Source organism: Cololabis saira, chromosome 11 (assembly GCF_033807715.1).
Source record: "Cololabis saira isolate AMF1-May2022 chromosome 11, fColSai1.1, whole genome shotgun sequence".
Lineage (NCBI taxonomy): Eukaryota > Metazoa > Chordata > Actinopteri > Beloniformes > Belonidae > Cololabis > Cololabis saira.
Genome location: NC_084597.1, coordinates 9,673,309 through 9,694,393, shown reverse-complemented (window position 1 = coordinate 9,694,393; position 21,085 = coordinate 9,673,309). Strand labels below are relative to the sequence as shown.

Sequence of the window (21,085 nt, the reverse complement as noted above, 5' to 3'; positions counted from 1 at the left end):
CTCTCCAAGTAAAAAAAAAAGTAAAAAATATATAATTACGAAATATAAACAGTATATACATTGGAATGAAAAATAAAAAGTAGTGCAGTACGGGGAAGAAAGAAAAACAGTGCAAAAAAAGCAGCTAGGATGTGTATGAGGTAGACAGATATTGCACATTTTGTTATTGTCCATTACTACTGTGAGCAGGCCTGGTTGATGTGTCCATTAAATTTGTCTAAAGAAGTCTGAAAAACTGAATTCAAGACTTGTGTTGAAAATAATGCAAGAAAATTACAAGCTGTAGAACATTTAATGGATGTTTTCCATTACATATTTAATTAGTTTATGATAATGTCCTGACTATTTTTATTCAATATAGGCTACTATTAAATAGACCCTCCAGGAATCCGCGATTCCGTGATCGCGTAAATTTACGCGGATTTCACGGCTGTCCGTGGATTTACAGACCTTCCGTGGATTTCAATGTCTGGTGCAGAAAAATCACTTTTACTGGGGTTAATATTTCCCGCGATAATTGCATATGTCCGCGCTGAATATGCGAATTATGCGGGGCTCGCTTGATTTCACCGCATCATCGCCGCACATTTTCGCATAAAGTTTGGAAAAAGGGGGGAGTGTTGTGAGTGACATGTCGGGACGCCCGGTCGCGACGTGCGGGACCCGCCCGGGGACCTCCGCGCCCCTCGCAGAAACCGCCACCCCCCAAACAGCAGCTCTCACCCGCGGGGGTGAGAGGAAAAAGAGAGTGCCGTCTCCGTCGAGCCCCCTGCTTGCGCGGAGGGCGCAGCTGCCGGTGGACTCAGGATCCGCGCTGACCGCGTACCACTGCGCCTGCGACGGCCGGCGGAGGCGGACTCACGTTCCCATCCACTTGGGGGATAGTGGCGGCGGACGCGTGGGGTGACGGAGCTCTGTCTCGTCCCCCTCGTCGCGCCGGTGCGCCCGGCAATCACCCGAGCACTGAGCCGCGGCTGGAGGGAGAGAGACGGCCGGCCTCCGGGCCGCCACCGCCCCTCTCCTCTCCACCCTTGCTCTCCTTTTTTTTTCTCCTACGACCTCACATCAGACGAGACAGCCCGCTGAATTTAAGAGGGAAGAGCTCAGCGCCGAATCCGCAACTTCCTGCATATTTCGCATATTTTGCAACTTTCCGCATATTCCACGACTTCCCGCATATTCCGCAACTTCCAGCATATTCCGCAATTTCACCGCATAAAAGCACATAAAAAACCCGCACATTTAATCGCATAATCAATGATTTTAGCCCGCAGAATCAAGGATTTTAGCCCGCAGAATCAAGGATTTTTGCCCACGTTTTTCTGGAGGGTCTAATTAAAGGAGCATGAGGCTCCTTTTAAGAAATGAGACTCATTAGCGCCACCCTTCGCCACGACGGCCCTCGGGGGTACTGCAGCCAACAGCGAAGCCGGCACGGGAGAACGGGGAGAACGCGCATGCAGCGTCATGTGACGTCACATCTGCAGGACAGCACGGGAAATTCGGCCCCCGAATTGCAGCACATTTTGCAGCACACAGCCTGTTCAAGGCAAAGGAGAGATACGCTAGAGGGCTCATTCTTTTTGGTTTGGAACGCTTCATCTGACATTATTACTAGAAAACTTAAAACGTATAAGAATTTTTTTCATAAATCCTGCCTCAATCCTGCCTCTATGGAGTATTTTTTGTGCCAAAATTAAATAAATAAATACATCATTAATTAATTAAAATGGGAATTAAATATATAATTAATTAATTAAATGTGTCATTAATTAATTAAAATTAGAATTAAATATGTCATTAATTAATTAAAATACAATTCATTTTAAGTAAAAAAATATATTTATTATTTCAGCATTTAATTAATTAATGACACATTTAATTAATGATTTGGTGTTGCGTGTGAATAATGAAATGTAAAACTGCATTTAATTAATTAATGACACATTTAATTAATGATTTCGTGTTGCTGCGTGTGAATCATGAAATGTAAAACTGTCAGTTTTCACTAACCCTAACCCTAACCCTATATATATATATATTGTTGTGATCGAATTCAATCACCCCGGGTTCTTTAATTGAGCTGGAAAAGGTAAATAAAAAGACACAAGACTGGGATAGAATTAAAGTAGGCCTCATGAGTGAGATCGGCAGAGCAGGCTCCTGCAGCCTGCTTGGTCAATCGTCCCGCCAGATCTGCCGGTCTCTGTCTTGAGAACACTTTTTATTACACTTGAGAAAGGGGGGTAAATAGCCCAACTTGTTTTATTGCTCAGGGGCCTCTCTCCTTATCAGTGTCTGGTACAGGATGGTACTCTCAGTGAAAGAGTCAGAAGAATGCACCTTATTTTACATACAGAAAGATTTAGTTAAGAGCACATGGAGTTTACATATTCAGTTTGATTTTAAACTATTCTTTATATAATCAATCATAACAATCCCCCTTTTGATCTCTAATCAGAGATCACCCTATGTATCTTCTTTCTTCTTTATTGTTCCTCTTCAGGGTCAGAGGTAGACTACTCTGATCACCCGGTGGACCGGCTCAGGGGATTATTCTGCCCCATTTCTTGAAAGCTCAGGTCTTTTATAAACGCTGATGATCCAGCCGGATCTGGGGTCCTAATCTTCATGGGGGGGTCCGGTGTTGCCCACTGCGATCGTTGACACCACGTGTCACCTTTCCTGTGGAGTCGGATGACGTGGGAGGTCCGTTCTGGGTCCTGTCCACCTCGGCTCCGACCACTGTCTCCTGATGACTCACAGGGGAACCCATTCTGTCTGTGAGGTCCGTGTCTGTCCGTCCGTCTCCGACCTGTTTGGAGTAAGCAGATACCAAACTTTGCAGTTCGGAGAAGTGAGCTTTCTGACCAAATTGTTATTCGTCAGTCTCCTTCAAGTAGGGCGCATTCTGCGGCCCTAGAAAAAATTGTCCAGTCTGTGGTTCGTACGGGTCAGTCCGTGGCCCGCGTCCACCCATGTCATTTTGGTCTGTGCACAGATTTTTGCCAATTTAGTCTTCATATTCGCATGTCCCATCCAGCGTTTCCCAAACGCCTTCCTGATGTCACCCACTACACAATACTCAACTCCAGATGATTCAATACATTATCCTACAATTTCATACAGATAGGTTTGGAGCAATAATTGCTTATTTATGAACATTACTGATTTCTTTCCCTTTGGGCACTGTATGTACACCCACTTCAACAATCCAGACATGCAAATTACTCTGTGAAATCCTTTACGCGTTGAGGGGATACTTAGTATTGTCCACACGATTAACATTTCCTTTATAGAAAAGTGACATTTCTACGTAACAAAAAGTAAAAATCATTCACTCATATGAAACTACGGCATATTTGCCCCAAAATACTGGTTGATGATCAAATGAATTATTACAATAACTGAAAAACATATTCCTTCTTATTAAGCTCCTCCATAGTTCACTGTTGAATGTTACATAAAGACATATCTTCGTACAGAATAAAGTTGAAAATTATCTGCCTCCGGGGCTAAACACTGACATGTTTTCCTGGAATGTTCAATGAAACAACCTTTCTCGTATCACATAACAACATCCATGTGATTCAAAATTTCCTTGACAATGAGCTTTCTAAGGTGGATATTTGGATCAAAAATGAACAAAACCTCTATCCACCTTATTCCTGGAGCCTCTACTGTAGAAACTGCTGTGGGAGTGACTTCCGGTTAGCCGCCGGAAGTTCCGTAACGCCATTGACTAACCATGGCAGCTGAGCATGAACAGCGGTTTATTTTAAAGCAATTTGCTTTCAATCTAGCAGAGAAGTTACGGTTTTGTTTTCTGACATTTAATGTTTAACATGTTTATCAACCGTAGCATTTACTAAAATGTCCTTGCGGAGCTCGGGTACGTCGTTTTGTGGAGGAAAACCTGCATCATACTTTGTGGCTCGGATCCGACAGACTGCCGGAGGAGAGACGGGAATCCTCAGAGGATTGACAGGAATATCATGAGAATATCAGGTATGATTTCAGGTTAATTTCATGAGAATATCAGGTGTGATTTCAGGTTAATGTAATGAGAATATCAGTTATGATTTCAGGTGTATGGAGGACACAGCATTGTAGTATTTGTCCGGTAATGACAACCTTTAGTATTATTTATTATTATTTTCTGTGCAGTTAAAATACAAAGTGTGTTTATGGCACGGACTGCAGGACAGCATTAGAATAAAAATACAATAGTTTCACTACAGACATGTTGATAAGAAAAAAGTTTTTTGTTAATTAAATTTTAAATCTTAGCTGTGATCAGTACTCGAGTTGTAAAAAAGAAATCAGGGGGGATGGTGGATTTTATCATATGGGGACAGATCATTTTTGCTGATTACAAATAATATAATATATTACAAATAATAGCACTGACCAAAAACACCTGCAGAAATACTGCAGGAATGACATAGCAGCAGTTAAATGCAGCCTTCTGTAAGCTTTAAATATCCACTGGGCTTACATCAAATACATCAAAACACAACAATAAAAACACGTTTACTGAACTTATCAATATGACTCTGTCCTTCACAGGATAAGTAACATGGATCACTGCAAAAACTCTAAATCTTAACAAGAATATTTGTCTTATTTCTAGTTAAAATGTCTCATTTTAGTAAAAAAATCTCATTACACTTAAAACAAGACTCATCCCTGGAAAAAACAACAATTTTCACCTGTTTCAAGTAGATTTTCACTTAAAATAAGTAGAAAAATCTGCCAGTGCAACAAGATTTTTTTTCTTGTAATAAGAAGATAAATCTTGTCCCACTGGCAGATTTTCTTACTTATTTCAAGTGAAAATTTACCTGAAACAGGTGAAAATTGTCACATTTTTGTGGTGATGACTCTAACCAGAATGTTAAATGTTAATGTTGAAATAGCAGTAAAACCACATTCATTGATGAAATGACACAAGGGATGGAAAGGGGGGATGGCAGTTTTACAGGGGGGATGATTTGGACCGTTTTTATTTCAGGGGGGGATGCCACCACCCCTCATCCCCCCTCAACTCCAGTACTGGCTGTGATGATGTACCGGTTTTTTCCTAAACTTCTGGAGGGCTTAGGTGATGTGGTTGCAGGTGGGGGTTGAGGGTCTTCCCCCAGGTACATTTGATGAGGGGGCTGGGGGTGTTAGTGGTTAATAATTGTGTACTGTATTGCTCCCTCAGATGAGCCTGACCAGATGGATCAGAACGAGGAGCTGTGATCAACACCAAAGCTTCCTGTGATGCCCAAACAAAGTGGTCAGACCCAGGGATGGAGGACCACACCTATTCTATTATTTACGTGCTGGAGATGAGGTGATGGGTGACCGTGGTTTCACAGTTAGAGACTTGCTGGAGGAGTGTAGGGGGAAGCTAATCATTCCAGCATTCACACGCAAAGGATGTCAGCTGACCAGTGAGGAGGTCCCTCACACACGCCGCATTGCTCATGCCCGCATTCATGTTGAATAAGGAACCTGGAGATGTACAAGATTCTTTCTCAAACAGGACCAAATTAACTTTGTGCCCAAAATTGACAAAATGCTCAAGATCTGTGCTGGTTTAGTGAATTAAAGAGCTGAGTTTATTTCAAGTGAAAAGTGAGAAGACATTTAATATTGCACTTAAACATACTTACATATTTCATTCATTTAACATTTTCTGAAAACAATTGAGGTTCAGTTAAACTTACAGTATCTTTAACACATAACTCTCAACAGGTTAAGTGCTGTATGTAGTTTGTAGAGCTGCACTTACATATTTCATTCATTTAACATTTTCTGAAAACAACTGAGGTCCAGCTGCAATTGTTATTTTTTTTGAGGAAATAAAAGTTCAAATAGTCCTCTGACAGTAAACTGAATCTCTCTCACTTAAGACACAAATGTAATGTGCTTTTGTTAAACAATATTTTTGTGTTAAAATGTTTTGATTCATGTCCCTATATTGTATGTCCTAATATGTCAGGAGGGGATCTTTCAGGTTCTGTTTTTAATAAAACTGAAAACAAAAATGAAGTCTGTTGTACTGTTTTCCCCCTAGCTTTATACAGAGAGGCAGAGCTGAATCTTCTTTGTACCAAATTCATCTACAAATGTTGGAAGTATGTGAAAGTTCTGGAGGTGTTTCATGTGTGTATCTGAAGTCTTTGTCAAATGAAATTTGTAACTCCAGGTGCTCAGTTGGTGTCCAGATAAGCAGCTTGCAGCTCTGCAGCCCCAGGAACATCACTGCCAGCTGGACCTGAAAGAATAAATATAAAAGATGGCTTACAGTTTGTCTTAATGAAGGTTCACAAGTAGCCTACCTGTCACATTAGTTCATAGATTATAAGCAGTACTCGAGTTGTAAAAAAATAAATCAGGGGGGATGGTGCATTTTATCATATGGGGACAGATAATTTGTGCTGATTACAAATAATATAATATATTACAAATAATAGCAGTGACCAAAACACCAGAAATACTGCAGGAATGACATAGCAGCAGTTAAATGCAGCCTTCTGTAAGCTTTAAATATCCACTGGGCTTACATCAAATACATCAAAACACAACAATAAAAAACAGTTTTCTGAACTTATCAATATGACTCTGTCCTTCACAGGATAAGTTAAATGGATCACTGCAAAAACTCACAATCTTAACAAGAATATTTGTCTTCTTTCTAGTTAAAATGTCTCATTTTAGTAAAAAAAAATCTCATTACACTTAAAACAAGACTCATCACTGGAAAAAACAACAATTTTCACCTGTTTCAAGTAGATTTTCACTTGAAATAAGTAAAAAAAATCTGCCAGTGGAACAAGATGTTATTGCTTGTAATGAGAAGATAAATCTTGTCCCACTGGCAGATTTTTCTACTTATTTCAGGTGAAAATTGTCAAATGTTATTTTTCTGGTGATGACTCTAAATGTTGAAATAGCAGTAAAACCACATTCATTAATGAAATGACATAAGGGATGGAAAGGGGGGATGATTTGGACCGTTTTTATTTCTCATCTCGAGTACTGATAAGTAACAATATTTACCCACCTGGAGGAGTATCCACTTTGCCCATTGGGAAGAATGAGATACTTCTCATCTTCTAAGCATTTCTTCACTTCTTCAGGTCGTCCTCCCATCCCTCAACAGCAGGAGGCAGCGGTAAGATGATATTGTCCCGTTTGAGCTGTGACAGGTGGTGTTTCCACATGTTTTATATCCCCAACGCTCGGAGAAAGAGGGTTAACGCGTTCACTCAGCATGTAAACAAACGCGGTTCTGGCAGCACCGGAAGGAGCTCCCACAATTCGCGCAAAGCCTCATGGGGCGTAGGAATAAGGTGGATTAATATTAAGAAAACTAATTATATATCATTCAGTTTCAATAAAGCAACAAAAGAATACGGAAAATCTGGCCTTTCAGATCAAAATAAATGATAAAGAAATAAAGAAAGTAAACTCTACAAAGTTCCTTGGAGTCCTCATTGATGACTGTCTAAACTCTAATCGTCATAAAGATCATTTTTGCAAAACTAAATATCTGAGAATCTAAAAAATGACGGTCTGCTTTTCAAAGCGAGACACCTGCTTCCACGCTCTGCTCTTCTTATTCTTTATAATCCTTTGTTTGGACAACATCTACATTCCTGTACTATTATTAGGGCCCGAGCACTTGCAGTGCGAAGGCCCTATTGTATCTGTAGGAATTTTTTTTCTTTCTTCTTCTGACAAAAGGAGGGCCTTTTTGCCCCCCTAAACGTCCCCAAAAAGTCACCAAATTTTGCACGCAAGTCAGGCCTGGCGAAAAATTTGATATTTAATGGTTTGCATTAATGGGCGTGGCAAAATGGCTCAACAGCGCCCCCTTGAAAACTTTGTGCCTCAAGCCCCACAATATGGTTTGCCGTACATGCACGAAAATCGGTACACACCTGTATCATGGTGCAACTTAAACAAAAGTCTCTTGGGGTCATGCCCGAAACCGAACAGGATGTCGGCCATTTTGAATTAAACGTGTAATTTTGGCGAAATGTATGCCATTCCTTTGGCAGTTAATTCAGCCCGAACCGTAACGTGCACCCAGGTGTGTTATACATAAAAATGTGCGTCTCCATCGTGCGACACCACGCATTACTTTTCTCTTTCAAAAGCGTTACCGTGGAGACGCTAGACGCCAAAAAGCGCGCCCACCCTTCATCTGATTGGTTCAGACAGAAAAAAACTTTGAGCCTCAAGCCCCATAATACGGTTTGACGTACATGAACGAAAATCGGTACACACCTGTATCATGTTGCAACTAAAAGAAAAGTCTCTTGGCGCCATGGCCGAAACCGAACAGGAAGTCGGCCATTTTGAACATTCTGAATTAATCGCGTAATTTTGGAGCAATATATTCCATTCCTTCGAGAGTTAATTCAGCCCGAACCGTATCGTGAACCCAGATGTGTTATACATCAAAATGTGCGTCTCCATCCTGCGACTACACGCATTACTTTTCTCTTTCAAAAGTGTTACCGTGGCGACGCTAGACGCCAACAAGCGCACCCCCCCTTCATCTGATTGGTCCATATTTGATAGTTCCCCAAAAGGCACCAAATTTGGCATGCAAGCCAGGCCTGGCGATAAATTTGATATTTCATGGTTTGCATTAATGGGCGTGGCAAAATGGCTCAACAGCGCCACCCGGAAAACTTTGTGCCTCAAGCCCCACAATACGGTTTGACGTACATGCACGAAAATCGCTACACACCTGTATCATGTCGCAACTTAAAGAAAAGTCTCTTGGAGCCATGGCCGAAACCGAACAGGATGTCGGCCATTTTGAATAAATTGTGTCATTTTGGCGAAATTTATGCCATTCATTCGGCAGTTAATTCAGCCCGAACCGCAATGTGCACCCAGGTGTGTTATACATCAAAATGTGCGTCTACATCCTGCGACACCACGCATTACTTTTCTCTTTCAAAAGTGTTACCGTGGCGACGCTAGACACCAACAGGCGCGCCCCCCCTTCATGTGATTGGCCCATATTTGATAGTTCTCCAAAAGTCACCAAATTTTGCATGCAAGCCAGACTTGGCGATAAATTTGATATTTCATGGTTTGCATTAATCGGCGTGGCCTAACGGCTCAACAGCGCCCCCTAGATGACTTTTATCTCCCATAACTTTTGAATAGTTTGACATAGGAAGTTGTGGGTGGTGTCATGGGACTCTGTAATGAGTCCTTAAGCTTCGTTGGCCTTAATAAGCCCCGCCCCTTCTTCTGATTGGTTGTCCCGATTTTCTGCTATAACTTTGGAATGGTTTAACATAGAGAGTCGTGGGTGGTGTCATCAGAATCTGTACGGAGTCCTTGACCTTCATTGGCCTGAATTAGCCCCGCCCCTTCTTGTCATTGGTTGTCCCTTTTTTCTGCTATAACATTTTAATTGTTTGACATAGGAAGTCGTGGATGGTGTCATGGGACTCTGTAATGAGTTCTTAAGCTTCGTTGGCCTTAATTAGCCCCGCCCCTTCTTCTGATTGGTTGTCCCGATTTGTTACCAAATTTTGCATGCAAGGCAGGCCTGGCGATAAATTTGATATTTCATGGTTTGCATTAATGGGCGTGGCAAAATGGCTCAACAGCGCCCCCCGGAAAACTTTGTGCCTCAAGCCCCACAATACGGTTTGATGTACATGCACGAAAATCGGTACACACCTGTATCTTGTCCCAACTGAAAGAAGTCTCTTGGCGCCATGGCCGAAACCCAACAGGAAGTCGGCCATTTTGAATTAATTGTGTAATTTTGGCGCAATTTATGCCATTCCTTCGGCAATTAATATGGCCCGAACCGTAACGTGCACCCAGGTGTGTTATACAACAAAATGTGTGTCTCCATCCTCCGACACCACGCATTACTTTTCTCTTTCAAAAGCGTTACCGTGGCGACGCTAGACGCCAAAAGGCGCTCCCCCCTTCATCTGATTGGTCCATATTTGATAGTTCCCCAAAAGTCACCAAATTTTGCATGCAAGCCAGGCCTGGCAATACATTTTACATTTCATGGTTTGCATTAATGGGCGTGGCTTAACGGCTCAACAGCGCCCCCTAGAATACTATTCTCTGCCGTAACTTTTGAAAGGTTTGACATAAAGAGTCGTGGGTGGTGTCATGGGTATTGAGTCCTTGACCATAATTGGCGAAAATTAGCCCCACCCCTTCTTCTGATTGGTTGTCCCTATTTCCTGCTATAACATTTGAATGTTTTGACATAGAGAGTCGTGGGTGGTGTCATGGGATTCTGTAATGAGTCCTTGAGCTTCTTTGGCCTTAATTAGCCCCGCCCCTTCTTCTGATTGGTTGTCCCTTTTTTCTGCTATAACTTTTGAATGGTTTGACATAGGAAGTTGTGGGTGGTGTCATTTTTGATATGCTTATGGGGGGCGGTGGCCGTGAGTGCGAGGGCCCGTTCATCGCTGCTTGCAGCTTTAATTTACTGTAATACTTATCCCAGCTATCTAAAAAATTTGACCTTTTACAAAAAAGAAAAGAAAAATTACTCGTGCCATTCCTGGACTAAATTTAATTCACCTAATCGCCATCTGTTTGCCATTCTGGTATTCTTTACCTTAAAGAATAAAACTACTCCCATAATGCTTGTACAATATATCAGGTGGTCTCAGGTTTAACTCTACTCATTCCAATCTCCGTTTCCCATCTCAAGGCCACTATTATTTATATTTCTTATTAAGAGCTGTCTTTACCATGTCTACCTCTATACTGTTACACCTTTCACTTTTTTAATCGTATATATTTTAATACGTGCCACACTTTTATCTACCGTACATTTGTTATTTACTGTTGCTTCTTTTAAATCTGAGTGGAAAACGAAATAACCGGAGTCAAATTCCTTTGGCAATGTTCAAACTTGACTAATAAATCTGATTCTGATTCAGATTCTAATTCCTTCAATCCTTCTAGCATCTACTGTTACCCATGTTTCGTCTTCCTCGTTTACTATCGCATATGCTAATTGTAACCCTTCGTTCCAGTATCTAAAACAGTATCCGTCTACAAACAAATTAATCGCTTTGTCAAATGGTGTTTTCACTAAGTCTTCCCTGACTTTGTCGTCACGAACGATTCTTTGCATGCACTTGTGTGGTTTTCCCCCTGTGCTATCCGTCGTGTGTGTACAAAATATTTGATGCTTAATTTTCTTAATTTCTTTTGATTAATTTCTTTAACTGCTACATGCTGTATACATGTAGGGTCGTGTTTACACGTCACATAATTACCAACCTTACTCCCCCTTTTCTGAAACCAGATCACTTGTTGGTGATCTTGTTACAGAAATATCTAAATCCTAACGCCTAGTTGTTTCACCATGTCGTACAACTATTGGGTGGTAATAATAATTTTGCTTTGGAGGCATTAAGCCTGATGGCCTAGACGCAAAGCCAATGACACATGAGGGCAAGCCTTTTGATAATTTCATACCACCTTAGTCGTGTCATAATGTGAGTGCAAGGCATCATGTTACCATTAGGTGTATCGTAAAATAATGTGATACGTAAAGGATTGGGGGAACAAGCGTAAGGACACCAGGTGTCGACTCAGGGGCGCCACTGTTGATAGGCCGTATATCGGGCCAGGAGTAACCGATGTTTCTGGTTCAAACAAAGTCCAACATACTGTACTGCTGCAGCCAGACCTGGCTGAGGAGATAACATGCAATGTCCACTCAGATGGTTGACTGTCTCCGTGTCCCCCGTCCAGAAAGGTCAGCGTCAAACCATCGGGACCACACTGAATCATCACCCCCAACATGATCAGTTGGTCTGTCCCCATCAGGTCACAGGGAGCTTGTGTGACATGAGGAAAAAATGTCTCAGGGTTTGCGCCCCACCCTCATCCTGAGGGGGCATGTGAATGGTAAAGTCTGTTTTTTCTCCAAAGCAGCCAGTCCCTTGGTGTCTCTCTGTGGGGCGTGTCTCTCCTGGGTCTCTATGGCAACCCCCTCGCCAAACCCCCGGGCCCCTCCCCTTAAGTCCACCCATCCTTATGTGTGCGTATTGGTAATGTGGGGGTTGGGTGCTCAAGGTGGTTCATAAAATTTGTGTGTGTTTAATGCCTGATTTTACTACCAGTACCTCTTGGCTGGACCTCACCCCACTGACCCTGCGCCTGGCGCTGAAAGTTTCCCCTCTTTTTTTTTTTGTTTCTGTTTCACCCGACATGTTTACGACATGGTTTAGTGAAGACTGGCCTGTCCATACCCCTACATTCCTTCGTTATCTTTTCCGACCCTCTTGTCTTATCCTAGTGGCTTTTCAGTTTTCACTCCTTTAAATTCCCTAGTAAACTTTTTTTGCGTCCTTAGGCTTCTTTCTCGTTCATATTAATCCAAATTTATTTAAAAAGTCCTTGATTCACTAATGGAGGACTAACTAATGCTTGTCAATAGAAAATAATCTTATAAAATCTACCAAACTATACTAAAAGATATAATAAGACCTAACCGCAGGTTATTTATAAAAAGTTATTACATGAAAATAAACACAATATAAAAGGAAACTTGAGTTATCCTGAACAACCTACCGGTAATTAAACAAGGATAATGGTGTGAATCAGAACATAAAGCAAACTATTATAGACAAGCCCTACTCATATTTATTTTTCCTCTCTCAACAACAGTTACAGTAAACAGAAAGTGACAAACCCTGTTCAAAAATGTAAAAGTAAATTATCCACTGACTGTCCTAATATTAATAACCGTAGTATAGTCCTAAATAACATTGTAAAACCACTAACCCATATCTGTAATTTATCATTTCGATCTGGTCCTTTTCCTAAATAAAATAAAACTTGCAAAAGCACTTCCACTTCCCAAAAAATGAGAGTAACCTCAACTATACAAATTACAGACAGAATTACATCATCCCACTATCACAGGTTCCAAAATCTGTATTCATCAACACTTTATATCAACTAAGACGTTAATATTATTATGCCCTCACTTGAAACTGTGAATGTGAGACGCCCCTAACCAATTCACCATATTTCGCTGAGGGGGGGCGCTCCAATACACAGACAAACGTTCTTAACCTAAACAAACAAACTCCCAAAAAGTCCTCTTCTTGAAGCTCATGTATATTTTATTAAATAAAAAAGTCTTCTTTATTAGACACAGAATGCATCATTTAAGGAAGCTCATTGTTAATGTTATCTTAAAAAATGTCAACAGAGAAGCTGAAGCTCATGTATTTTTAACAGATAAAAAGTCTCCTTTATAGACACAGAATGTATCATTTAAAGAAGCTCATTGTTCATATTATTTAACCAAGTCAACAGAGAGAGGCTCATATGAATTTAAACCTTTTACTTCTTAACATTTTATCTTATAATATCCAAATATATTCTAAAATTTGTCACCTATTCAACCCCTAAATAAGATTATTATCAGCATAATCTCTAGCTTTTTTAAAGCATTACTTGGTTATCTGTGCTGCCGAAAGACCCAAACAGCCCCTCCTCCTTCCATCGGAGCAACAGTCTGCATCTCTGCTTCTCTGCATCTCCAAGCACCGTAAAATCTGCTAACGATCAAAGCAGGTCATGATCTGACAGAGGACTTTTACGACCATGGCATCTGAACCTGCAACTTTTCTGTCTAACCAATCTCCGATTTTAAAACCAACTACGAAGTCAATTAAATCATACTTTTCTTTCTCTTAAAGTGACAGAATATATCTACAAAATTCCATGAACATAACATAGGTTACAATACACAAAGGCACACACACACATTATCTCTCACATCTCTCCCTCTCTCTCACACACACACATCCCAGGAGTCTCTGTCTCACACACACACACACACACACATCTACACATACACACCCCAGCACACACACATAATCACAGCCCCTCCTCTCTCACAACAAGGCGAGCAGCCACTGCTTAATTTTTTACATATATTCCACAATATTACCATCTCTATTTATTCTATTTTTCATGTCAACATAGATGTTACAGTATCTTCACGAAGCCAAATTCCCTCAACATTTAAAGTTTCTTGGGCATTTAAAAACCTCTCTACAGTTTCCAAAATCCTATTCCATCCTCAATGCATACCATCAACTTTTTTTTGAAGTTTCTTTGGCAGCTCTTAGAATTTGGGGGGTCTCAAATCCCTGGACTCTAACCAAGCAAATCCGTAGTGCCCGTCGGTACTACGGTGGGGCAGCCATGCCCGAGACTTTCAAAAATGCCAAATGGCCTCAAACCATAGACAATTTTGGGGCCTCTAACCCTTTAATAAATATTCCTCTTAATTTCTATATATTTCCTCTTTATTTCTATTCCAGCTTTGTCCTTTCTTCATTAAATATAGCAGTTGTCATTCCTTAAATTTAGCAATTCTTAATTCAGCAGTTATCATTCCTTAAATTTAGCAGTTCTTAAATTCAGCAGCTGGGTGTTTACTTAAGACTTTGGACACGGTCTTGATTTGAGTATATCCAATGCAGATAAACGGTCTGCTTACCCTGAATTTGCGCGCGGCCGTGTCCTCTGCCTTTTTCGCAACCAGCTGTTTTTTTCATAATTACCTCTCTCCTGATCTCAATCCCGGACGACGCCCCCAAATTGTTGTGATCGAATTCAATCACCCCGGGTTCTTTAATTGAGCTGGAAAAGGTAAATAAAAAGACACAAGACTGGGATAGAATTAAAGTAGGCCTCATGAGTGAGATCGGCAGAGCAGGCTCCTGCAGCCTGCTTGGTCAATCGTCCCGCCAGATCTGCCGGTCTCTGTCTTGAGAACACTTTTTATTACACTTGAGAAAGGGGGGTAAATAGCCCAACTTGTTTTATTGCTCAGGGGCCTCTCTCCTTATCAGTGTCTGGTACAGGATGGTACTCTCAGTGAAAGAGTCAGAAGAATGCACCTTATTTTACATACAGAAAGATTTAGTTAAGAGCACATGGAGTTTACATATTCAGTTTGATTTTAAACTATTCTTTATATAATCAATCATAACAATATATATATATATATATATATATATATATATATATATATATATATATATATATATATATATATATATATATATATATATATATATATATATATTTATATATATATACACACATCTTATCATAAACTATATAATCATTATTATCTATACCATTTTATATACGTACATTATCCTGAATCCCCACACAATCACTACCTTGTGTCTCCTCTTCCCTGTATTTGGCAAAAATCTTTTCTTTGTATTTGCTTTTGAACCTGTAGATGGTCCACAATATACACAATATACACAATATCTGGAGCACAATTTTAACCCTTGCCAGGAACTAGGGCTCAGGACAAAATGACCCAAGCCAGAGCAATGGCCCTCAGCTCCTCGGAGGCCTCCCCTAACCCTTAGCGCCTTGCAAGGACTGAGTCACATTGCCACTAAGTTTTAACACTTTAAAAAAGTTCCTTGTCACTAAACCAGTGGTTCTCAAACTTTTTTCGTCATTCCCCACTTTGAACAAGTGGGGATTTTCAAGCCCCACTTGCCTCCGTCGCCCCAACAAAAATCTTGACGAATTACTTCAAATTATTTTTAATGTATTGAAATTACTAGCACCAAGTATATCAGTCATATTTGATACTGAATTAAAATAAAAAACAACAAATAACACAAAGTTCAAAAAGAGAAAATAAAAGTGCAGTTGTGCTATCATAACTTAATTTGCAAAAACATAAACAAGTGAACTTTCCCTGCATTACTAGTGGCTGCAGTGTTGCCTGTTTTGCACTGAACATCCTTTCAAAACGAGGTTGCAGGCTGGAAACTGCCACTCTCAAATCAGGCTCAATGTTGAGCTGGGATCTGTACTTAGTTTTTAGAGAAGCAACGGCTGAAAAGCTTCTCGCAGAGATATGAAGTGGCAAAGGGAAGAATGATGTTTAAAGCTTTCTGTCCAATGCTGCAAATATTGTCCCGCTGCAATTAACAGTCCAACGTCAATCGTTGTTTTTGCACTTTAGTTCCAGGGTACATTTTTCTCCAGTCCCCTAATGCTTTTTACCGTATTTTTAGGACTATTAGACGGATATAAACGTATTTTTTTTTTATTTTAAATGTAAGCTACCGCACGCCCAATGACGCAATGCGCCCATAGTATTATTGTAAAGGCTGATTTATGGTTCCGCGTTACACCGACGCAGAGCATTTGGCGTAGGCTCCGTGGCGGGGCGCCTGGAGCGGACGGAGCGACTACCGAGAAGGAGACGCTGCTCCCGGGGGAGCTGCGCCGCAGAGACGGGCCCGAAGACCGGAGGAACCACCGCCCGAGCGGGAGCCGATGCGTCGGCTGCCGCTCGGGCGGCGGGCTCCGTCGTTTACTGTTGAAGGATTGTTAAATGGATGGATTGTTAAAAAGATGCTTGGCTGACGTGTCTGCTGGGTTGGACTGTTGTTCGGGCTTTTGCAAAAGCCGGCATCATTTCCGAGGGGCCGTACGGCAGGAAAATGACTCGGCTATCAGCGCGGCCAGAGAGCTGCGGGCTCTGCCCGTCACAGCTGATCAGGCTCGGATGAATGCAGAAACGGAGGATGGAGATTTCGATGGGTTTGATTAATGTAATAACTTAAATAAAACACAATCAAACAAAGTTTTGCTCCCACTCTATTTTTAAATACCACACTTGTATGTTTGTGTGTGTGAGAGTGTGTGGTTGTAAGGCGGCGCTCCGTGTGTGTAGGCGGTGCCTTTTTGTTCAAGCGCCATGTGTGTTTTAAATCCAGAAATTACACACAAAACTGAGGATTTCCACACGGCGTGCCGAATGGTCGCGAAAATACGGTTTAGCTATTAATTATTAATAATAATAATAATAATTCATTTTATTTAACGGCGCCTTTCATGTCACCCAAGGTCACCTTACAGAATAAAAACAAAACAATACAATAAAGGAAATACAATAGTAATACAGTAGAAATTATAATACATACACACATACACAATACATACAATTAGACAATCAAGGAGCAACAGTACAGATAACAGAACAGTATGGTGGGAGGTAGTGTGTGGTGACCGGTCAAAGTGAATGGGCAAGTTTAAACAGGTGAGTCTTGAGTTGCGTTTTGAAGGTGGTGATGGAGTCTATTTGTCTTATGTGTGGGGGGAGGGAGTTCCAGAGTCTGGGTGCCGTACAACTGAAAGCTCGGGCACCCATGCTGCTAAGGTGTGAGGTGGGAGTGAAAAGAAGTCCAGCAGAGGTTGAGCGGAGGGTGCGGGAGGGGGTGTATGCTTTCAGTAGGTCACAGAGGTAGGTGGGGGCTAGGTTGTGAAGGGCTTTGTGGGTGAGGAGGAGGTTTTTATAAATGATACGGTATTGGACTGGGAGCCAGTGGAGTTGGATAAGGACGGGGGTGATGTGGTCAGATGACTTGATGCGGGTGATGATCCGGGCGGCCGAGTTCTGAATGAGTTGTAGTTTGTTGGTGAGTTTGGTTGGGAGGCCAGTGAGGAGAGCATTACAGTAATCGATACGGGATGTGACGAATGAGTGGACCAGAATTTCGGTGCTGGATTGGGACAGTGCTGGACGAAGTCTGGAGATGTTGCGGAGGTGGAAGAATGCAGTCCGGGTGATGTTGTGGATGTGAGGTGCAAATGAGAGTGTATTGTCCAGAATGACGCCGAGGCTCTTGACGTGGGGGGAAAAGGGTACCGGGAAGCCGTCGATGATGATGGGAGGGGCGGGAGAGGGTTGTGACTTGGTGAGGGTGGATTTGGAGCCGATGAGAAGAGCCTCAGTTTTATTGCCGTTGAGTTTTAGGAAGTTATTGCTCATCCAGGTATTGATGTCGTGTAGGCAGGTGGTGAGGGAAGCGGGAGGAATGGCAGCGGTGGGGTTGGAGGAGATATATATCTGAGTGTCATCGGCGTAAGTGTGAAAATGGACCCCGTGGTGACGGAGAATTGAACCTAGGGGTAGGAGGTAGATGGTGAAGAGAAGTGGACCCAGTACTGACCCCTGGGGGACACCCATTGTGACACCCGTGCATCCGGATTTATGGTTCTGTAGTTGGACAAACTGTTGACGGTCAGTGAGGTAAGATGAAAGCCAGGAGAGTGCAACACCAGTGATCCCAATGCCAGCCAGGCGGTCCAGGAGTATTGGGTGAGAAATGGTGTCGAAAGCTGCGCTGAGGTCCAGGAGGATGAGGATGGTGAGTAGGCCAGAGTCAGCTGCACGGAGGAGGTCGTTAGTGATTTTAACCAGGGCTGTTTCAGTGCTGTGATTGGGGCGGAAACCGGATTGGAAGGGTTCGTGGAGGTTATTTAGATTGAGGTGGGACTGTAATTGTGCTGCTACCACCTTTTCCAGAGTTTTGGAGATGAAGGGAAGGTTGGAGATGGGCCTGTAGTGATTGAGGTCAGATGGGTCTGCACCTGGTTTTTTTAGGGTGGGTGTGATGGCAGCTAGTTTGAGGATTGGGGGAACGGTTCCAGTGGTGAGGGAAGAATTAATTATTTTGGTAATCATGGGGGAAATGGATGGCAGACATGCTTTGACGAGCAGGGTGGGGAGGGGATCGAGCTGACAGGTGGTGGTTTTGGCTTTACGGATGAGTTCTGAGATGGTGTGTTCTGATACCGGAGTGAAATTGGTGAGAGAGCTGGATAGAGGTTGGTTGGTGGTGGTTATCCATGGTGGGTCATTTGTGGGAGAGCGTGTTGAGGCCAGTTGATGGTGAATGATGTTGATTTTGGAGCTGAAGAAGTCCAGGAAGGCGGTGCACTGGTCAGTGGAGATGTCTGGAGGGAGGGTTTTTGGAGGCTGAAGTAAGCGGTTGACGGTTGAAAAAAGGACTCTATTGTTTCCTGTGGCAGAATTAATGAGGTTGGAGTAATATGATGATTTGGCGGTATTAAGTGCATTTTTGTAGAGCTGAAGGTGATCGGAGTACATTTGGATGTGCACAGTGAGTCCGGTTATTATAATTATATATATATATAATTATTGCTATGTTTGTGTGTGTGTTTTGTTTAGTGAATTATCTTTATTGTCAATAGCATTTATAGTAAAATAGGCATGAAATTGAAAATTTCCTCCCGTTTGTCGCGCCCCACCTGACATGTCTCCATTCCCCACCAGTGGGGCGCGCCCCACACTTTGAGAAGCACTGCACTAACCCAACCCAACGTTTTCATTTTTCACTGTAAAAAGTAAGCTAAAAAGATATCTCTCTCCTGAATCCTTTCTTGAGTTGTCACAAATTAGGACATGGATAAAAATCAGATTACTGTATATGCACTGGACAGGGTTTCCTCCTGTCAATTTGTTTAACAAAAACACATATAAATTGGTCATAAACAGCCGTACACAAAGCTCACACCAATATTCTGAGCATCTCAGCTTTCTATTTTCTTTCATTTTAAATATTTTTATTTATGAAACCATCTAGTCTGTAGATTTGGTAGACACATTTCTTATAAAAATGCTAATATATGCCTTTGGCCTGCGTTGACATCTATTGGGTGTTTTACATGTGGGTGAATAGAGCACTAATGAAAAAAAATGAAATGTATGAATTGTAAATGGTAGGAAGATGGTTCTTTGCTGGTGGTTAGAGTCTTAGATATGTCAAAGATTAGCAAGAAAACTGATTTGATCGCATTAGTATCTTTTATATTGTACCAGATATTCTCTCTGGACGCCTTAGTTGCTGGCAAAAACTGCAAAACATGCCCAAAGGTATTTCACTTTCTCTGCTCATTAATACAACTGACATCAATTAGGCATAATTCACATTGTGTATGTGTTTCTTTCTGTCTTTTTGGTAATGAACCCTGAATAATGCAAATAAACTGAAACTGAAGGGGTTACATTTCTGAAAATGATTAAATGTTGATTTGAATGCTGAAGTTGTTGAAGGGGTTTATGAAGTAAAAAGGGTGCTAAAATATGGATCTACTATGATGTCTGAAGGGGATTAAATGTGAGGAAGTCAAAAGGATTAAGTGCAAATTAAGGGTTGTGTGTCATGTTGGTATTTGAGTCCCACTATTGATCACAAATATAGATGATGAAATATATATTTAGAGGAGACACGAGGTAGTGATTGTGTGAGGATTCCGGATAATGTATGTATATAAAATGGTATATATAATAATGATTATATAGTTTATGATAAGATGTATGTATATATATATATATATATATATATATATATATATATATATATATATATATATATATATACACACGTTACCACAGGAAGTAATAACGTCGATCCACTGGCTGAGCCGGTGTTTTGCCAATCCTTGCTACCTGCAGAGAAATGCTACTTTGTGGTTCTGCGCATGCGCACAGTCGATTTTCAAAGTTTGATTGCCATGCCCATCATTTCTTGCACCATGTAAAATTGATAATATGTGATATTGAGTATTTGATCCTTCAAAATACACTACCCATGACATGAATTGCATTACACTTTGTGAACATTATACGATAAAGAGGAAAAAAACAACAACAATTCTACGGATTTATTTGATATTCATTCAATCATTGGCCTTTATTTAGCCAGGCAGGTCATTAATAACACATTCTTATTTACAATGACGGCCTGTTAAGAAACAAGGACCACTTGGGGGAAAAGGAAGTGGTTTAGGGAGTAAAACCAGTACTGGAGTTGAGGGGGGATGAGGGGGGATGGCATCCCCCCTGAAATAAAAACGGTCCAAATCATCCCCCCTGTAAAACTGCCATCCCCCCTTTCCATCCCTTATATCATTTCATCAATGAATGTGGTTTTACTGCTATTTCAACATTTAGAGTCATCACCAGAAAAATAACACCAGAAAAATAACTTATTTGACAATTTTCACCTGTTTCAAGTAAATTTTCACTTGAAATAAGTAGAAAAGTCTGCCAGTGGGATTTATCTTCTTATTACAAGCAAAAACATCTTATTCCACTGGCAGATTTTTCTACTTATTTCAAGTGAAAATCTACTTGAAACAGGTGAAAATTTTAGTTTTTTCCAGTGATGAGTCTTGTTTTAAGTGTAATGAG

At 41.2% G+C, this 21,085-nt stretch overlaps 1 long non-coding RNA gene across 1 annotated transcript; it reads left to right on the top strand.

The window, feature by feature from the left end:
• Positions 1 to 3,705: 3,705 nt before the first annotated feature.
• On the top strand, positions 3,706 to 6,038 carry LOC133454546 (uncharacterized). Its single transcript, XR_009783382.1, has 2 exons — positions 3,706 to 4,008; positions 5,210 to 6,038. It is a non-coding gene; the product is annotated as an uncharacterized LOC133454546 (long non-coding RNA).
• The last annotated feature ends 15,047 nt before the right edge of the window (positions 6,039 to 21,085 follow it).